Source organism: Halichoerus grypus, chromosome 5, assembly GCF_964656455.1.
Source record: "Halichoerus grypus chromosome 5, mHalGry1.hap1.1, whole genome shotgun sequence".
NCBI lineage: Eukaryota > Metazoa > Chordata > Mammalia > Carnivora > Phocidae > Halichoerus > Halichoerus grypus.
Window position 1 is genome coordinate 181722661 of NC_135716.1, and position 21835 is coordinate 181744495.

Sequence of the window (21835 nt, forward strand, 5' to 3'; positions counted from 1 at the left end):
AGTCACTTCTATGTCCCTCTCGGGGTGTTGGGACTTCTTGTCTGTTTCTTCCCAACCACTGTGTGTGTGCAGGTCTCTGTAAGGTGCCCGTGAGCCCATCTGCACAGATAACGTCCATATCCATTGCTCCAGGAGCTTCTCGGCAAAGCCTCCACTCTCCAGGGCCAGGAGGATATAGAGTTAGGGAAGAGCATTTTTAGGGTTGAAAATACCAGACTAGGGGGCGCCTGGGTGGCTCAGTCAGTTGGGCATCTGCCTTTGGTTCAGGTCATGATCCCGGGGTCCTGGGGTCCAAGCCCCACATCGGGCTCCCTGCTCAGCCCACTCCCCAGCTCAGCTCTCTCTCTGCCTCTGCCCCTCCCCCTGCTTGTGCTCTCTCTCTCAAATAAATAAATAAAATATTTTTTAAAAATTTCCAGACTATATGTGTATGGTACAGGTAATGATAAAAAGCACTGTTAGAAAAGCTTCATCTTCCAAAAAGCCCAGACCTTCCTCTGGTCCTGCTTTCTTCTGAGAAACAGTGTGTGCAAAGAGCATAGAATTAACAATCAGGGACCTGGATTGGACCATCCTCTACATGATTTGGGGCACATTCCTTAATTGTCTTGTGTCTTTTTTTTTTTTTTAAGATTTTATTTATTTATTTGTCAGAGAGAGAAAGCACAAGCAGGGAGAGTGGCAAGCAGGGGGAGTGGCAGGCAGAGGGAGAAGCAGGTTTCCCGCTGAGCAGGGAGCCCGATGCGGGACTCGATCCCAGGACCCTGGGATGATGACCTGAGCCGAAGGCAGCCGCTTAACTGACTGAGCCACCCAGGCGTCCCTTGTGTCTTGATCTCCATCCCAACAAAACAAAAAGGATAGGGTGGACCGCTGGTTATTGTAAGCTGGGTCTCATCTCATGTCCCTTGGTGAGAACTCAGAGGTCCTAGGATATGGCCAGTGTATGTTTAAAAATCTTTTTCTAGATTGGTTCACATTACTATAATCACAGAAAGCAAATTACAAATTAATAAACCAGAATAAGGACTGCCAAGTCCTTACAATCCTGCCAAGTGAACTGTTTTTATCCACACCTTCTCTGACATCAGATATGTGAGTTTTTCCCACACCAACACCTACAGAGCGTCCAAGAATTTAATTCAATTCTGGCACTACTTGGAGTTAGAGCAGACCCCACGGGTGAAGGCCTCGTCCATATGACCGTCCTCACGTCAGATGCCAATCACAAGTCCCGGACCACCAGTCCTTCTTGATCAACTGGTTATAAGAGAGGGATTCCCACAACCCTCTCCTCAGGTTTGATACTTTGCTAGAACAGCTCACAGAACTGAAGAAAGAGCTTTACTTACTATTATTACTGGTTAATTATAAAGGATATAACTCAGGAACAGCAAAACGGAAGAGATGCATAGAGCAAAGTGTGTTGAAAGGGGTGTGGAGCTTCTGAACCCTCTCACGCCACCCTCCCAGCACCTGGATATGGTCACCAACCCAAAAGATCTCCCAACCCCTTGGTTTAGGGGTTTTTATGGAGGTCTCATTACATAGGCGTGACTGATTAAATCTTTGGCCAATGGTGATTAGCTCAATCTCCAGCCCCTCTCCTCTCCTTGCAAGTCCCAACCCTCTAATCATGCCTTGGTCTTCTTGGTGACCAGCCTCAATTCTGAAGCTGTCTGGGGGCCCCCAGCCATCTCATTAGCATATAAAAGCCCCGCATCACTCCAGAGATTCCCAAGGTTGTAGGAGTTATGTGCCAGGAACAGACAAAGACCAAGTATCTCTTTCCCATTGTACCATACCAAGTGTACTGGATACGTGTGTCAACCAGTCAGCCCCTCCCCAGCCAAAAGGAAAGCTTAACCCAGTCATCCAGAAAAGTATGGGACTCACAGAAGAGCATCATTGGGGTGCAATCAGAGCAGGAACCCCCTTTCACTAGAGATGAGATAAACCCAATTTCCTGATAAGATTCCTCAAGTTTTAAACCCCCAGCGCTTTTTTTTTTTTTTTACAACGTGGTTGATTGTGTTTAAAAAATAAATAAATAAATCAACATCAGTTGCAGTGGTTGGAGGCCTGGGTTTACGGGATCAAGGCTGCAGTAGGACCAGCAAAGGGGAAAGATGGGGAGGGAGCTTCTGGGGGTGCGGATGGGAGGCACAGGATGAGGCGCGTGGAGAGGCTCTCGGGCTCCTGGAGAACCAGATTGCATTGCTGTGTGGTGCTTCACAAGCCTCCCCCATCCCCCCTCCTCCTCCACCAAACCACATTCCCGGAGAGGTGGAGACTGAAACCAATTTTTCCTGTTGGGACTGGGCAAACTTGGGCCTTTGCCTCCAGCTTCTGGTTCTTCAAGGGCCTTCCAGGAACCACAAAGTCTAGCTGGGTGAACACAGCGGAGGCAGGGCAGAGCACAAAAGAAGCGACTCATGAGTTAATTACTTGTAAATCTCATCGCAGAAACCACATTGCTTTACCATTTTCTTTAAACCACCTGAACATAGTAAAGTCCACCGGGGGATGCCTGGGTGGGCTCTTTAAAATCATTGGAATGAGAGTAAGTACAGACATACATACACACATAAAATTGTATTGAGGACCCTTGGATCCTTGCCAGTGCTTCAGATGCAAATTTCTCTGACCCTTGTCCTAGGATAAGGGTCAGAGGAGATGCTTTCCCTCTTTCTAATAACCAAGGATAATGTCATTTTATTACTTTTTCCCTTTTAACCCTGTTTTCCTTTTTTTTTTTACTATTATTTAAAATATATGCCTATTTTCCGATAAATCTATAAATTGAAAAAAGTTCTGACTGTGCATATAGCCTACATCTTCCCTTTTAAGAAGACCTATCCTTCCCCAAGAGGTAGTACAAAGAAATGTCTTCCTTCCTCGTCTAAAGAAATGGGAGATCTCAAAGTATAATCATGTCCATCTTTTTCTTTAATAAAAATACAATTTACATTTCTCACTCTGACAATGGGACTACTTCATACCTAGTGTGGATTTCGTTTTCATGCGAGGACATTTGTATTTGTGTGAGGCATGCCACACCCTGGGCTCTCTGTCCTGAGCGAGAGAGCCAGCCTCCAGGAGTCCCCCCCGCCTGCTGGGCCACAGTCACAGAGATGGCACGGTAACTGCTGCAGGGCCACCAGTCAGTCACCCATCGCTCCGGGCAGCTCAGCCCCCCAACCGCCGGGGGATGCTCATGAACTAGTTCTTTGTCCTCGAGGGACGAAGAAAGTCCAGGCGTTCATTTACCCTCGAGTTGCCGTCAGCATCAGAGTCTAGAGTCTTCAGATAAAATAGCAAGGGAAGTCACCAGCGGAGATCTAGAAGTCTAGAGTCTTCAGATAAAATAGCAAGGGAAGTCACCAGCAAGTATCTCCATCCTCTGTTGTATCTCTTTGGGGACTGAAAACAAGCCCAAACTGGGTTTTCAATTTTAATTTTTATCAAGGCAAAACATGAATGTCTAGTTCTTTGGTGTGTGGGGGGGTGTTGATTGCTTGTTTTATCAAGTAGTGTTAAAATAAAAAAAAATTTTTATTTTAATAAAAAAATAACTTTTTTATTAACTTGTTAATAAAAAGTTAACACTATTTTATTTCTTTTTTTTTTAAAGATTTTATTTATTTATTTGAGATAGAGAAAGTGAGCATGAGCTGGGCGGAGCTGGGGGCAGAGGGAGAGGGAGAAGCAGACTCCCCTCTGAGCAGGGAGCCCAATTCGGGGCTCGATCCCAGGACCCCAGGATCATGACCTGAGCCGAAGGCAGATGCTCAACTGACTGAGCCCCCCAGGTGCCCGAATTAACGTTCTTGATGAGACTTGATTTATTAGCCTTACAGATGCCTAAGTACCTTCATCTTCACCACCTTTAGTAACAATGTTTCAAACCAGTGTCACAGCAAAAGGGCCCCCAGTGGCGGCTTCTTCAATCGGGCAAAATACACGTGCCCGCCGGGAATGTCAGCACAGGCCAGAGCAAAAACCCACGTCACAACAGCCAGGACTCTGCTGCCAAGCCCGAAGCAAGTTCATGACACTCAGCGGTGACACCGGAAGGAACTGACAAGATGTTCCTTTTAGGGGGCCTTACAGAAAGCTGCCGTGGCTGGTCTGGCTGGGAGGTGAAGGGTGTTGAGATAATCAGGAGATGAGAACTTCCTAGTCCTCTGAACCAGCAGCCTATAACCCTGTACCCATCAGTCCACCCGTAGCTCTGTGGCATCGTGTGAACGGGACTTCCTGCGTGGCTGCTCAAGAGCTCGAAAGCCCAGATAGCACACGTCCTCCCGGGAGGCGGGCAGGTGGCTTGCGGAGGATGACATGGTCGTGTAGATGGCAGTCAGGCAGCCGGCTCCAAGGCAGCCCCCCAGTCTCCTTCTGGGTGTTGCCCCCTGCCTGACACCATGGCGAACACCCTAGAACTTGGCCTGGCCCAAGGCAGTAAGTTTATGTTAGTGGAAGGGTCAAGGCATATCGCTTAACTCATAAGAGCCTGAGTCCTAGAACCAGGTCTGGTGTTAATTAGCTGTGTGCCAGCCAGCAAACTGTGTACATTTGTCTGGGCCCCTTCATCTGTAAACGAGGCGGGCTCCCTGATCTTCAAGGTCCCTTCAGTTCTAACATGTATGGTATCGTGGTTGCCTTTGCTAATGCAAGGAAAGGAGCAAGAAGATTATATCCTAAAACTCCGAATCTATCATAATAAGAACATTGTGCATTGAGTTTTTAAAGCAGGCCTTTAAAAAAAAATTGAGCAAATAAGGAAATAAATAAGTATACAAGACATGTCTGGCCCAGCCTTGGCTCAGCTTGGAAGCTGAGGGACAAATCAATATTCATAAAATTTGATCATGGTAAGCACTCATCCAGAAAAGGGATGTCTCCATCCTCTGCTCTATCCCACAGATCTGTCTCTATTAACTACAAGGTCACATCAGGCCCTCCCAGATGATTTAAATCAGGGGGCTGCTAAGAAATGGCAATGTGTAGAACATCTAGTGGAAGTCCAGTCAAGGTCATCACCCATTATGTTGTTTGTCCCTTTGGAATGAAAACTGTGGGACAAGTTCACCTCTGAGCTGGCCTGTGTCTCCTGACAAACTGATCTATTTCCTTTCGCTATCCTACAGAATCCATCCCTCCATGGACCTGCCTGTCGGAGAACTTCAGAGACAAGATCTGTGTTTAGCTGAGTACTTTTTCTTAGCCCGAGTTCTCCAGTGGAATCGTACCTGTCACTTCATTCTTGTTTTCATGGTTTAGGTTTTACTGAGGGACTGATTGTTTTTAATAAGTTACTTCATTCAAGCAGTTTCAGGTTTACAGAAAAACGGAACAGGAAGTACAAAGAGTTCCCATATATCCCCTTCTTGTCCTTGTATACAGTGTCCCCTATTATTAACACCTTGCTCTAGTGTGGTATGCTTATTACAGTTATGAGCCAGCATTGATACGTTATTATTAACTAAAGCCCATAGTTTACATGAGGTTCACTGTGTATGTTGCCTTTTAAAGGTTTTGACAAACACGTAGTGCCCTGTCTCCACTGCAGAATAGTTTCCGTGCCCTAAAAATCCCCTGTGCTCCACGTACCCACCCATCCCTCTCTCCCCCTTAACTGGGGGCAACTGTGATCTTTCTGCTGCCTCCAGAGTTCTGCCTTTTCCGGGATGCCCTGTAGCTGGAATCATACGGTATGTTTGTAGCCTTTTCAGACCGGCCTCTTTCACTCAGCAATAGGCGTCTGAGTTTCCTCCATGTCTTTTTGTGACTTGATAGCTCATTTCTTTTTATCACTGGATACTATTCCATCGTACAGATATGGACGGTTTGTCTATTCCCCTACCAAAGAACATCTTGAGTGCTTCTATTTTTTGGCAATTACAAATAAAGCTATGATTTCTACCGATTTTCCTTGCTATTATTTTTACTCTGAGCCACCTCAAAACCCTTTTGGAAGCAGATGGGAGTATAAATTAGTATTGCAAGAAGTTCTTCATGGGGCACATATTGGGTTAAGCTTGCCTCTGTGAGATCAGAACCAGAACTGGGGACTGAAAACAAGCCCAAACTGGGTTTTCAATTTTAATTTTTATCAAGGCGAAACATGAATGTCTAGTTCTTTGGTGTGTGGGGGAGTGTTGATTGCTTGTTTTATCAACTAGTGTTAAAAGGCTTATGACAAAGCAGAAACAAAACAAAAGAATGATCTATTGCCCTGCTCAATTTCTTTGGGTACCTTCAACACTTAGCGGGTTCCTCTGATAGTTACTTCCATATGTTTAAGTACAGTTATACCACTCTGCCTCAATTAATCCATTTTAGAATCAACTAGTATGATAGTGGAGGATGCAGTGCTCTTGCATCTGAACATATTTACAACATTACTTTTGATTAGATTGGTATTCAATACTTAACACTATTAGAGCCATGTAAATATTCTTCACTGCTGAATAAAGCAATAAACTAGGATTATATTTTCTTTCTTTTACCACTTTTTTATTTATCCTGAAGTTAATAGTTGCCTTATATTTGCATTTACTTTGTCTCATTTGCACCTGTGCTGTCTCCCCACACCCCTTAACATCTTCTCATGCCACAGGACTAAACCTATCTGATGATCAGTTGGTTCCATTTTTGTTTCCAAAAGACTCCTTGGGTGCTGGGCTCCCTAATCCCAGCTAGTCTGTTCCCTTGGTGGCTGCATAAATTAGTCCTTGGACTTCCCATCACCACCACCCTGGAAATTCCCTGTGCTTCCTGAATCCATCCTTTCTGGGATTTCCTGTCTTCCTTGCTCTTGGCTATTCTTGGTTACTCCCCCATCCTGATGGACCACATCTTCCAGTAGCTTCCTGAGAAAGTATGCAGAGCTAGCCGAAAGATGGGTGCTGGAGCCAGAGAGATGGGGATCAAAACACAAGCTTTCTTACTGCTGAGGCTGTTTGGACAAGGCGGCTTCTTGTCTGCTGGCCAAGGAAGCATCCTCCCACTGCACCCTAGAATTAAGTGCACCCACTCAGCTGTGCTGGAAAATGGCAGCCTCCCCAACGGGCGAGACTGGCAGGACACCTGCTCTCTGCAGGCCAGCAGAGCCCAAAGAGAAGAGGGGGAAGGGAGCAGGGGTGGTCCTTCTCAATATCCCTAGTCACCTGAGTGACAGCCAGTGCAGAGGAGTGCATGGAGAGGGGTGGGCTGGCCCGGACATCAGCATTTCTAAGGGTCTTTAGGTGATTCCATGCAACTAGGGAAAGAAGCTGACCATGAATCTGGCAGAAGCAAGAGAAGTGAGAAGGCAGTACCTAATGCTCTTATAAAATCCCCACTCTCTTCAGCCCTCACCTCGCCCTGGCCCTACCCCTGGACCACCCCCTCTACTCTCCAGGCTCAAGGAGGCTTCCTTGCCCTCTTCTGCTCCTCTTCCTCATCAGTGACAGTTCAGTTGTATGATTCTGCATGAGCCAGTTTCATCTAGGACTGAGTTTGTGTTTTGGTCTCTTGTCCTTCTTGTTTTGAGAGGGATTTCCAAGAGTTGGTGGAGGGGAAGAAAGTTGTCTGCTGCCATCTCAAAGCAAACTATTGAGCAAAGCCAAACTGTATGGTTTCTTTTACCAAGTGTTTTGCTTCAACTTTTGAGAAACGACCCAGAGAGATAACAAATGGGTTTATCTCTATGAAAATATTTATTGTTTTGAAAAGGAATTAAAGATAAAGGGTTATAAGAGTCCAGAGCCAAGTGTAGATGGCCTTCAGCCCACACGTGACCTGGGGGACCCAGACCTGCCCGTGCCGGTGTGGGAAGGACGCAGGTGGCACAGGGTGGTGGGGGTGGGGGCACTGAAAGACACTCTCCTCTTTAAATTGTATGGCATAATTCTGTGTATTATAGCAATTTCCAAAAATATCCCCTTTATATAGCACTGCACAGCATAGCCATCCCCCTCTTCCCCAAGTGAGCAGGGAGTCCTGACTCTGGCACTCACCACAGCTGTGTGATCTCGACTGAGGCTAACCAGAGGCACCAATGTGATCACATATGAATGGGTGTTTGTGAACTGGAAGGCGTTAATCAGAGGTGTTACCATTATAATAATCCGCCCAGTATTTTTTCCTTCAAGCCAAACAAGTAATCTCAACTGTCTGCCAGTTTCCCCACAGAGCATACCCTTCTGCATGGCCGAACAAAGAAGAAGACCAAGACGTAGAAGGCCTGGGAGGGGGAGGGGAGAAGGGGGAGGAGAGGGGAGGGTGAGGGGAAGAGGAGGAGAAGTAGAAGTTCTCTACATTCACATTCAAATACAATCATTAGGGTAAGTTCTCTACATTCACATTCAAATACAATCATCAGGGTAAGGAGAGAACAAAACATAAAGACAAACGTGAAATATCCTATATTTTTAAACCAGTTGGTACAGCTAAATTCTTACACATATTTTGGGAAGGAAGAGTTTAGGGAAGCACAGACTAGATTTCAATGAGAAAGGAACAGGGCAAACCACTCTGCAGGAATCAGCCCCGGGGCCACCATAACAGAACACCACAGACAACAACAGAAATTTATTTTCTCAAAGTTCTGGAAGCTGATGGCCCAAGGTCAAGGCCCAGAATGGTCAGATTCTGGTGCGAGCTGTCTTCCTGGCTTGCGGCTGGCAGCCTTCTGGCTGTGTTCGCAGGATGGAGAGAGGACTCTATGTGTCTACTCTTCTTATAAGGACACTGGTCCTATCAGATCATCCCCACCCTGATGACCTCATTTCACCTTTATCACCTCCTTAAAGGCCCTATCTCCAAATGCAGTCACATTGGGGGTCAGGGTTTTAACAAAGGAATTTGTGGGATGGGAGGGTGGGGGTGGGGACCCAATTCAGACCACAGCACGCAACCTCCTCTCACATGTGAGTTCTGAACAGGCGGTGACTGAAGATAGTAATGTTCTGAGGTTGAGACAAAAGCTTAGTCTGGACCAGAAGTAGAAAAAAAACCTGGAATTCACATCGAAGCCAGGCTGGTCTCACAGGCTTGGAGAGCTTTCTAGACTCTGGGGCATCAGTTAAGAACTGTCTCCTAAAAGCCCCACTATCTGCTGTCTGCACAAGAACGCTCTCAGATAGAGTCTGAACCCTCAGAAACTTTCAACCGCTCTTCTGCAGCCTGGCTGCCCTCACACGATGATTCTGGAAGCATTTCCCTTTGACAAGCCGTAGGGGAGGGCCACGGAAAGAGTGCTTTTCTGATTCTGAAACCACAAGAAGATTGAAGTCTCTGTATGTTGGCGGTGAGGTCAGAGGATCTGCCACCACGGAATTCAGGGTTCTTTGTGGTTTGACATAATAGCTACCTATTAAGTCCGCCTTCTGCCTGACCTGTGGGACTGCCATTTAGGAAAGAGAAAGCTATCATCCATCATGTGTCTTTATAAAGAACTTCTTTAACCTTTATCTTATGAAACTGTACTCATAATTATTTAGGCTGAGCTTGGTGTCCAGAACAGTCTACAAGATGTACGAAGAGAGGAAAATTGCAATCCTCTTAGGATCCCCCCCAAAATACCTTCCAAACCTGCAAGAATGAAAAGGTTTCGTCCCTTTTTTTTTTTTTTCTTGAGAAGGACATAAATCATAATGAAATATGCCCAAATTCAAGATTTACTTCCAACCAAAACGCCAGATTATGTCCTGGTATTAGTCGGGTTATTCATTCTGTCGACCTCATCCAACATCCTTCTGTCCACACCCCTCTACAGTGATAATTAACACTCAAAGTGAACACTGATTCCAAGGCACAGTGAAATCCTGAATCATAATTCATAATTAAGTACTGTGCAGTGGAATACAGAAAAGTATACTAAAATATTTAGCTGTCTTTGATAGTTTGCTGACTTTAAGTCATATAAAAATAATGGCTTTATGTGTACCTTTTAAAAATTTCATCATTATGAAGTGTATTGTCATCTAGGAGGACAGGACATATTTTCTTTAACGGTTTGTCAGCTTGATTGATCATTTCTTAAACTTGGACACGATGCGAAGGCCTCCATCGGTACCCTTGAGCAGGCCCCGCAAAGGTCAGGCAGGCCTACCCACTACAATGGGACATTTCAGGCTCCTTTTATCTTTCTGCTCCACTCCCCTGAGCGTAAGCCTTTTTATCTCATGGCCTCAAGAAGGCTTCTCCTGCTCCAGTCTCGTGTCCATATTCCAAACAGGAAGAGGAAGACAAAGAGAAGAGGGATAAGGTGGTGCTATATCACGAGAACAAAGAATTTCCAGAAATTCCTGGCAGATTTCCCACACAACTCAGAATCATGGCACCCGGCCGCCCCTGGCTGCAGAGACCTCAAGAAATGTGGGTATTCTACCGGGGTACCCATGCTGCCCTGAACAGAACTGGGCTTCTAATAATTAGGGAAGAGGAGAGAATGGTTATCAAGTAGGCAAGCAGCTGTGTCTTCCACACACAAGCACCAAGACACAAGTGACTTCTAGGAAGGCTTGGTCTCAGGCCGAATGGGTCACGCAAGAGATAGAATGGCCCATGAGTCATGCCTGGGTGACTGTGTCCACACCAGAAGCTACTGGAAGGTCAAGGTTCTGATCAACCTGTATGTGGAACGTGGCATAGGGCTCAGACCGCCAACAAGACACCATCTGGGAGCCCTGCTTAGAGCAGCTACAGAAGGAAGAGGCAAAAGGCACAAAGCTCCCAAAATTGTTCTAGAAGGTAATATGGCAACTTGTGTCAAAAGTTTTGAGAAATGGGAACTTCTGCTTTTGAAGAAGCTGCTCATTTGTTTCTGCTCCCCAGGGAGTCCCTGGAGCTGTTCTGAGACCTGGTGACTCAGCTTTTTCTCCATCCTTTGATCCCCCAAGACCACCTGACATGTTCTTTTGTGCCTTTCCTCAGTCAGAGCTGGCTTCAGTGGCCGCCTCAGATTTCCCACGCCAAGGGCCTGAGGAGGGGCAGTATTCTGGTAGAGAGTGCAGGATTTGCACAGCCAGATGCTGGCATTTTCAGATTATGGATTATTTAGGTTGTCTGGGGGTGAGTGTGGGTCAGGAATCAAAGTCCTCCTCCCATACCAGCTCTTACTGTTGTGATTGGCCAATTTCTGTGGCAACCCCGAAACCCAACTTATGTAAACATATTTATTTCGACTTTATCATATTTAAGGAGAGACATATACTATTTTACTTAAAACTAAACACATTAGGAAAAGTATGATTTATCAACAAATTTTGAAGTGATCTATTTTGTGATAAATGTAGGCTCCAGACGTGGATTAGATGTTACTATGTATTATGGCATCAAAAAAAAAAAAAAAAATCTGGTTCTATGAACTGCTTGGAATTTTTATACTTTTTTTTTTTAAGATTTTATTTATTTATTTGAGAGAGAGAATGAGATAGAGAGAGCATGAGAGGGGGGAGGGTCAGAAGGAGAAGCAGACTCCCTGCTGAGCAGGGAGCCCGACGCGGGACTCGATCCCAGGACTCCAGGATCATGACCCGAGCCGAAGGCAGTCGCCCAACCCACTGAGCCACCCAGGCGCCCGAATTTTTATACTTTTAACTGAGGGGGTTTTTTGGTATACATAAGTATCCTATTTTGCTTCTAAATGACAAGTAAAGACAGAAAGTTCCAGACGGCTTGTGGTAAGTGCTCCTCAGCAAAAACAGAACGTGGGTGTGGGTAATCTTTATTCCTAAAGAATGACGAGCAACACTCGACGTCATTGTCATTTTACATTTTTAGCTTCTCATATTGGACACACTTAATTTTGATCCAGTGAAAATGACTAAGAAATCTGGGAAAATTCACGTGGTGGCCAATTTGTAGAAATGTTAGCATTCTGTTCTCTTCACCAGCCCTCATTTTCATCATGTTTCTTATGTTTGCTTTTAATTGGAGATGCATTGTGGGTGTCAAGTGTTACAATGAAAATGGCTTCATGGTATATGTTAGCTGCCCTGGGGGGTCAGTTCAAGACTCAGCTGGAGGGCCTGATGGGTCAGCACCACTAACTGCCCCCTCCACCTGAATGTTAAAAAAACTTTAATAATTGTTTAAAAAATCAGCATCAGGAGCACTTTTCTGTCTTCAAGGATATGAACCTTTTGGTCCACTTTGACAAACTTCATTCCGCCCCAAATCTCTGTTTACTAATCCCAAATTGAGGAGCCATCCTTTACAGCCGGCTGAGTCTTCCCCAACCCAACTCTGGTCAGACATGGTGAGCAATGAAAGCCATCCCTCCCGACCAGAGAGAAGCATCCAGCCACGCTGGCCCTCGGTCAGGATGAACTCAGCCTGCTGTCCCCCGGGAGCTGGTTAGTCCGCAGCTGTGGAAACATACGGCTCTGTGTTTCAAAACGCAAATGACCACATTTCCCTGACCTCGGCTGTTCTCTGAAACATTCCCTACGAATGACTATAAATCCTGCTCTCGGAATGTGGTAAATTGAGGAATTTAACACAAATACCCCAAGCAGATAACCTTCCTTCTGGCTTTTCCCAGTATTGTTCATAGAGCTGGATTTTAGAAAATGAATTCCTTTAGGTTTGAGGTTTTAGGCCTGTTTTTTGTTGTTGTTGTTGTTAAGCCAGAAACTGTAAATTTGTGCGTAAGAGGAAGCTCCTCTTCCTTTATGTCAAGGGACTGTGGATCGGTGTCAGGTTTCAGTTGTCCTATAACCATTCTTCCATGCTGATAGCACCTGGATTTCCTTTTAGGGGATAGCTTTTTCCCCTGGGGGCAATCTGATGAAATGAAAATCCCAGCACGCTCCTCCCACTGAGGGTGTGGAAGGGGACGGACGGTGCCCCCAGCTCTCCGGAAGCAGATTATTTCCATTTGCAAACCCACTGCCTCAACCTCACATCCTGTCCTAGAGTTCCTGAGACCTTTCCAATTCAGGCCCTTTTGCTTAAACTAGACTCTGAGGATCCTGGTGTCTACCATAGGAGCTCACCCCTATCTGCCCTGAACCAGCTTCTAGAACCTTGTTCTACCTCAAATGTATATTCTTTGGTCCAAATGCGTGTGTTAGATGCAAACTGCAGTTTCTCAGACTTGGTCACCCAGGCGCCCCCGACAAGGTCTTTACAAAAATATTTTCTTTTCGATGGAAAATCTTCAAAGGATTAATACAATCATCTGCTGGTGCGATGATGGTGCTGTCAGCACTCTGGATCAACCTTCACATTAAAGGGTACTGACACAGAGTTGCAGGGACAACTGCAGGGACCCTGGCTTTCTAGAACAGTAGGGATCTGGAGGCAGCGATGGAGCTTGGGGAAGCCCAGATTTCCAACGTCTCTTCCCCCCTAAGGAACTGCCCTTCCTGAAGCTGAGTTTGGTTGAGAAACAGGAGAGTCCAATGTTGGTAAACATTCTCTTGAACAAAAGCCATTGATTGCTAGAGCAAATTCTCCTACTTGAATTGTAATGGTAAGCGCAGCATATAAAAGTTCAAGGGCATAGCAACACCCGCGGATGGGATGAGGAAGTCCCATGGGACTTGGTGGGGGAGGAGAGAACAGCCATAACTCTCCCAAGATTGTTATGATCTGATGCAGGACAGAGAGACCCAGAGGGGTCAGTGAATTGCAGCTTGCCCTCCCTCTCCTGTGTCCCCACCCAGCCCTTCTCCCCGACCACCAGCTCTGCTGACCAACCTCTGCCCAAAGCCAATCCCCAGATGCTTGGCTGTGGTCCACTGTGGCCCAAGTAGTCCATATGAAAGGACTCTTGTGAATTGTGTTAGGTTGATAATGGTGTTGCACTCGCGTTGGAAAAAAGAGAAAGTCCTCATCTATTATAGGTACATACTGAAGTACTTAGGGGTAAGATTATGCTCTGTGTAGGATTGGCTGTACAATGGTGCTGGAAAACAAGAAGAAAGGTTGGGTTTTGTAGGATGCACGCACCACACCAAGCAATGGGAATGACTGGGGAGGCTGGGGGGGCCGTATCGGCTACCTTAGTTGCCCTGTGCATCTGCTGTGCTTGTGTGTCTTGGAGGGGGGGATGGGGAGTCAGGAGGCAGTTGAGGAAATGGAAAAGATCCTCAAGGCTCCCTCAAGAAACCCCCACCCCAGGGCGCCTGGGTGACTCAGTTGGTTAAGCATCTGTCTGGCTCAGGTCATGACAGGTCATGATCCCAGGGTCCTGGGATGGAGTCCCGCATGGCGCTCCCTGCTCAGTGGGAAGTCTGCTTCTCCCTCTGCCCCACCCGTGCACGTGCACGCCCACTCGTGCTCTCAGGGGGAAAAAAAGGTAAATAAATAAAATATTTTTAAGAAAGGAAGGAAGGAAAAAGAAGAAAGAAAGAAAGAAAGAAAGAAAGAAAGAAAGAAAGAAAGAAAGAAAGAAAGAAAGAAAGAAAGAAAAGAAAAGAAAGGAAGCCCCATCCCAACTAGCACCTGGCAAACTTGCACAATGGCCTAAGTGTGCGATAAGGGGAGGGGGAGGAGGAGGGACTGGAAAATCCTTCCGTGCTCCTTGAGCATGTGTGTTAAAAGTGGGGAGGAAAATCTAGAGGTGGCAGGAGGCGGATTAACATGCTCACACCCAGGAGAAAAAAGAGAACCAATTAAGCCTCACGGCTATTTTCAACCCGGAAGGATACATTTTAACGTGTGTGAGCTGGCCCTGTGGTTCTTCCAAACGAGGCGAAAGCATCTGTGACCTCGGGATCCTGAGATGCATTTGGGTTATTGAGTTTTTTTAAATGATGTTTGGAGGACAGGGTTTCAGACCGAAGGATGCACTTTTTTTTTTTTTTTAGATTTTATTTATTTATTTGACAGAGAGAGAGACAGCGAGAGAGGGAACACAAGCAGGGGGAGTGGGAGAGGGAGAAGCAGGCTTCCCTCTGAGCAGGGAGCCCGATGCGGGACTTGATCCCAGGACCCTGGGATCATGACCTGAGCCGAAGGCAGACGCTTAACTGACTGAGCCACCCAGGCGCCCCAGGATGCACTTTTTAAAAGGTACCTTTGAAATTGAAATTTTTACATATTTAATTGAGACACAGAAGCTCTTTTTCCAGGAAAAATGTAGAAATCCTCATTCTCTCGGGCATTGTTTTGGTCAGGGCAGAAGAAGACGGTGCAGGACCGGCCAGGACCGGCCAGGACAGCAGCCAGGAAGGTGGCAAGGGGCCTGCACTTCTGCGCACGCATCTTCTTCTCCAAGTCTCAGCTTCTTGGAAAGGGATTTCTTTTACACTACTCCCCCTTCCCCCACCCCCCACGCAGCTCCACTTTTGGGTCACTTTAGGATCTCAGCTGGTGGTCACACGGCGTCTTCAGGCTTCTGAGCCAAACTCCTTCTTCTAAAACAGTGAGGATTACTTAAAATGGGAACCGCTTTCGAAATGGGGATTATTTACGTAGAGGAATGTTATAGGGACAGGATGAAGCAGAAGGGAATATTTTGTGTTGGAAAAATAAATGATCGGTGTGCATCCACTGGGCAAGGTCAGTGAATTCAGACAAAATGTGAACCCCATGGAAACAAAGTCAAGAGGAAAACTACTGCACGAGGTTCTAGAAGAGAGAAAAGCTATTCCGTGTGCTCTATCTCAGGATAAGAGAGCAGGGAGGGAGGACGTAGCAAAGGTGGACGGCAGGAGGGGTGCCCAAGGCAAGAGAGTGGCAGGTGCATGGAGGCTCGCAGTCAGAACGAGGAGAGACTGAGACTGCAGAACGCCAGCACCGAGAGGACAGCCTGCTCAGTCCTCCCGGCGGACTGACTTCAGGCTCTCAATCTCCTCGTCCCACAATGAAGTGCCAATAAAATGGTAGGGCAGTCGGGGCGGGGGGAGCACCAAGTCTTCTAAAAGGTTTAATTGCTGATGGTTTTCCCTGTGAAGGGGATCGCAATACTCCACCCCCACATTTGCCTCGTTGGCATAAGTGTTATTTTGAGTTGAAAGCAATTGAGAATCAACAAGATTCTCTGCTCTCCCGTCAACTGTCTAAAAGCAGGGTATAAATTTCCCTTTGTGAAGGTGTCTCCCCCCATCCAAACTCTCCAAATCCCATCCCTCCCCCACCCCAAGCCCCCATACCAGGAAGAGGACAGAACTCTTATCACCAGAGACAGAGACAAACAAGTTTGCAGAAACAGACTTTACTAAAAGAACCCTGATCTTCCATTAGTCCCCCCATATGTTTTCTAGTTAACCTCCTCATTATTCCTCATCTCTTGAAACCCAAACTCCCTTTTCTTTGTTAAAATGGTATATAAGCCCCCCAAGTCAACTGCTTCTTAGAGTTTCACTTTTTTTTTCTCTGAACTCTCATGTACGGAAATGTTAGTAAGAATTGTGTGCCTTTTCTCCTGTTAAGCCATCTTTATTTTTTTTTAGTTTAACTTGCAGGCCCTCAGGACTGAACCAAAGAGGGTAGAGGAAAAGTTTTCTTCCTTGACAAATGTATGCAAGGACTAGTTAAACATACAAAATGGAGACCGCTGGATTAATTACCAGCCCCCATGAAAACAATTCATCTAAGGTAATTAAGGTCCTTGAGGCCACCCATATCCTGCTGACAGCAGGTGGAAATACCGGCCCAAGCCCAAACAGAAAATTTGATACCAGGTGCCCGGGTGGCTCAGTCAGTTAGGCATTTGCCTTTCAATTGGGTCATGATCTCAGGGTGCTGGGATCAAGCCCCGTATCGGGCTCTCTTCTCCCTCTCCCTCTGTGCTCTTTCTCTTGCACTCTCTCAAATAAATTAATAAAATCTTAAAAAAAAAAGAAAGAAAGAAAAAAATTTGATACCAGGTTGACTTGTTTAGACTTTGACACAGCTAGTGATTATAGTACTCATTTGAGCATTATTTGTACCATAATTTTTTAAAAACGGTTTTATTGAGACATAAAACAAACATAAACTGCACATTTAAAAGTGTACAGTTAGAGAAGTTTTGACATATGTGTACACCCATGAAACCATCACCACCATCAAGGTAGTGAACATAACAGGGTTCTTGGGTGGCTCAGTCGGTGAAGCATCTGATTTTTGATTCCAGCTCAGGCCTTTCTCTCAGGGTTGTGAGTTCAAGCCCCACATTGGGCTCCACGCAGGGTGTGGAGCCTGCTTTAAAAAAGAGAGAGAGGGGCGCCTGGGTGGCTCAGTCGTTAAGCGTCTGCCTTCGGCTCAGATCATGATCTCAGGGTCCTGGGATCGAGCCCCGCATCTGGCTCCTTGCTCCACGGGAAGCCTGCTTCTCCCTCTCCCACTCCCCCTGCTTGTGTGCCCTCTCTCGCTGTGTCTCTCTCTGTCAAATAAATAAATAAAATCTCTTAAAAAAAAGAGAGAGAGAGTGAATGTACCTGTCACTGCCTAAAAGTTTTCTCATGCCCTTTTGATACCATAGTACTTTTAGGTACCAAAATAGCAGTATGTTTGTGGGTGTAAAACCCTTGTTTTAGACTTTCATGGGCAATTTGCTTAGATTTCTGGATCTCTCTTCAATCCCTTTCCCCGGTGTACCCTCCCAAGCCTGACACCCTTACCCTAAACCCTCCCAGCTGTCATCACCACTTGCCTCCTGAACCTCCCACCAAACCCTCTAGCTCCATCCCACAGGGGCAGTGGCTAGTCTGTGAGCTCACGCAGCCCTGAGGGGGCCTTGAGGAGGGCTCTGGGTGGGAAGGAGGCAGCAAAGTCGGGGGAAGCCAGACTCTGGGAGATGCAATGTCTTTATGGAGGCTAGGTTTGATCTAGTTCCACATTACATGAATTTGAAAGGTTTTAAATAGAATACTGATGTTATTTAAAATGGCATTTTGATATTACTTGAGAACAACACTACAATATCAGTATTGTCGTTTTGATGTAATACCAGCAAAAGTGGATCTCATGAATAAGGTACCTTTGATCGAGGTGCTTATACAGTGAGCCCAGAATAAAAAACTGGGAATGAGACACTGTAATCCACACAAGGATCTGACTGTTTAGAGTAGAACTTTCTGTGGTTGTCCTGGTCTTGCTTCTATTTCAAAAATCCCTAAAATGTGCCACTTTCCAAATGGGTATATTTGGGAAGGAGGTACGTGTAATGTAAACTTAAAATTTCAATGGAAATATGTTATGGCTACAATTGTTCTGAGGGCTTTTTGGTTCTGTTTGTTTATTAATTAATTCTAATGGAACCAGATAATACTGGCCCAAGCTCCCTTTTGAAATGTCACACTTAAATGTAGGGGGTACACTTAACACTTAAAGTTTCTAATAATTTTTAGTATTAACTTTAGCATTTTTCTGACATTTTTAATTAGCTTTAAGAAAATTAATTGAGGGGCACCTGGGTGGCTCAGTCAGTTAAGTGTCTGCCTTTGGCTCAGGTCATGATCCCGGGGTCCTGGGGTTGACCCCCATGTCGGGCTCTCTGTTCAGCAGGGAGTCTGTCTCTCCCTCTGTGATCTCTCTCACTTTCACTCTCTCTCAAATAAATAAATAAATAAATAAATAAATAAATAAAATCTTAAAAAAAAAAGAAGCTAAATTGATATAATACTCAGGAATGAAAACCTGACAAAACTATCTGAATAAAAGATAAACAATGGTGCTAATTCCCATTTTTAAAAATGGACAAAACCTTTAAAAAGATACACTTATCTGTATTTTTTTTCCTCTCAGAGATATGATCTCATAATTGCATGAAATTGCCTCTGAGATATCAGATGTCCCGAACCTCTGTCCTTTGTGCTCCTCTGGAGGGACGTTAAAATTCTTCATGCTTTTCCGACATGAAAGGCTCCTCAGTAAAGCTGACAAACTGGATGTTCCGGAACTGCACAATCCGGAGTGGATTCCAAGATGGCTGAGACCAGGACAGATGGGTCATCAGATACAGAAAGAGAGGTCGAGGGAGGGGCGCAGAGGTGGCTAAATCGGGGCATCTGAGCCACGTAAGCATAGTTTTGAAAGGACCATGTATAATATAGTGCTCCCAAGGTGAGAAACCAGAAGTTAAAAAAATGTAATTGGCCCTTCCTGTTCTCCTTCATGTGCCTCTCCACTTCCTTTCCTCTTCCCTCCCCCTCCTCCCCTTCTGCTTTCCTTCTCTTCCTGTTCCTTTCCTCAGCAATTCTGCCCTAAAGTCCCGAAGGGTGGTAGAGCAAGTTTCGTGTCTGTGAGGACTTGGAGCCCAGGTGGGGCAGGGAAGGCCTCCGTGCATGTGGCAGATGCGGCTGGGCAGGCAGGCTGGGCAGGCCAGGCAGGTATGAGGAGGGCGTCCACATGGGGAAGGGGTGGCAGAGATGGATTCCACACAGGGGCTCGATCAAAGAAGTGAGTATACTTGGAAGAATGGGAGCTGGGCCTCTCACTGTTGGAGAAAGGAGTTACAAATACAGAAAGGGAGAAAACCAGAACAAACCCTGTGGTTTGGGGTCGGAGCTTAAGGTATTGGTATAAACTCATGGATTTCAATAAAAATTTAGAAATAACTGTGTGTGTCTGTGTACATATATTTCTAGCATGGTCTGTGAGGAGGGCCTTGGAGCAGCAAGAGCTCAATAGCAGTGAGCACATCTGATGCCCAGATCTTGGTTTCTAAATACCATTTGCCACGAGAAGCCCCTTGGAGAAGTCGCTGACCCCAGGGCCGGCACAGAGAATGTAGAAGATTAACCTGGAACATACATCTGCATCAGAAAAAAATGGGAATGCTCGGAGGGTGATTGGAACGTGCGAAAAGGACACAGAAGTCAACCTGTGGGGGTTGACTACCTCTAGGGGCTACCAAATATAGGATGATTTGGGCATCAATGAAAAGATGGTGACAGATTATAACCCAGTGAATAAAGTAGGAAATCATGAGTCCATACTGAATCAAGAGTCTGATGAGGAGTGGGATGTTTTTCAGTACCTCTCTCAAAATACACATTAATTACAGAGGGCAAAAGAATCACTTCATGGTGAAGAAGTCTAGCAGATGCCACCTAGTCAGATGATTGGTAATGAGAGAGGTCGAAATCCTGCACCTATGCGAGGAGGCAGTGAGAATGTACCACCATCTCTGTTCCTGCTACAAATGTGCACTGAAATCCAGTCGTGAGGAAGCCTCAGACAAATGACAACAGAGGGACATTCTCCAAAGCAACTGTCCTAGTCTCTCCAAAAGTGGCCTGATCACCAGGGTCAAGGAAAGGCAATGTTGACCATGAACTGGATCTTTTCTCCATGAAGGCCATTCTTTGGACGACTGGCAAAACTTGAGTGGGGTCCAAGGATTGGGGGGTATGAATGAGTCACTGCCAATCTCCTGATGCTGACAGTCGTGTGTCAGTTACATAGGAGAATGTCCTTGTTTGCAGAGAATGCACACGGAAGTGTTGGGTTTGATGGACCATCAGGTTGCCTCAGGGGGAAAAAAAAGTTTTTTGTACCATAATTGCAGCTTTTCTGTAGGTTGGTGGTGGTTAGTAAAAATAGAACAAAAAATTAAATAAGCCATTGTATTCTTTTTTCTTTTTTTTTTAGACACATGTCTCAAAGGGAATCATTCACCACCTCACAGAAGTCGGCCTTGAAGGAGACAGACAGTAAGATGGAGAGCTCTCCTGGTCTGGATGAATCATTCCCTCCATTTCCCCTTTCCTGACTCAAAGTCCAGGCAGAAACCCTCAGCAGTTTTTGCCTGACCCTCGACTTTGCCCATCACAGCATTTATCATACTATAATTGTAACTGCCCGTTTACCTATAAATTCCATGAGATTAGAGACATTGACTTGTTCACCACGGTATTCCTTAAGATCAGCACAATTTGTCGGTTGTCTAGGAAAACCATATTTTTTCTCCTCTCAATACTTCACTTCTCACCCCAGATGTGGGGAGGGGGATTCCTACACCAAATAATTCTTCAACCCTCCTGCAGACACCAACTGGGTGTCCTACCATTTCTGACCCCATCAACATGGAGGGACCATCAGATCCCACGGGGGAAGGGCTCAGTCCCTCAACTCTGTGCCCACGTCACAGGCCAACTGCCTGTCCAGGTTCTCCCCTGTGCTTCTGACAGACTGGCCATAAAGCAGGCTTCCCACAACCTCCTCCTCAGGTTCCATCATACACTAGAACAGCCTACAGAACCAGGAGAACACTCACTTGCCAGTTTATTATATAAGAGAGGAAACGGATGAATAGCCAAATGAAGAGGTGTTTAAGGCAAGGTGCAAGAAGGGTCCCAAGCACAGCGGCTTGTGTCCCAGGGAGCTGTCACCCTCCCGACATGTGGATGTGTCCATTTGTAGCCCTTCTCTCAAGAATGAGGGCAGGGTGGGGGGCAATGCTGAAAGTTCCAAGCTTCTAATCATGGTTTGGACTTTTTGGTGATGAGTCCCCATCCAGGAGCCATCCAGGAGTGTCCTCATCAGAATGGAAGACACTCCAATCACCCTGGAAATTACATGGGTTTTAGGAACTCTGTGTCAGGAACTAGGGTCAAAGACCATTAGAACAGAGGACAGAGACACACATATATATTTCTTATTATTTCACACAGATATTCTTTTCTTGCTGAATGAAGGGAAGAATAGTTCATACTGACCCCAAAGAAGTCTTTCCTGTAGTTTTAGAATATTTTTCATTCGATAATTAAAAGGCAAAGACCAAGTGATCCAGCTGAATGATTAGCACGCTCCTCAGTGCCGACGGGGCCCTTTGCCTTCCATCGTGGAACTCTTACGAAGTTTTACTCTTGAGTCTTTGCAGAGGAGACAGGGCAAAGCCTGGTGTGAGTCACTGCCGTAGATCAACATGACCTTGTTCTCTGAAGGGCTCACCGTGGGGAAACCT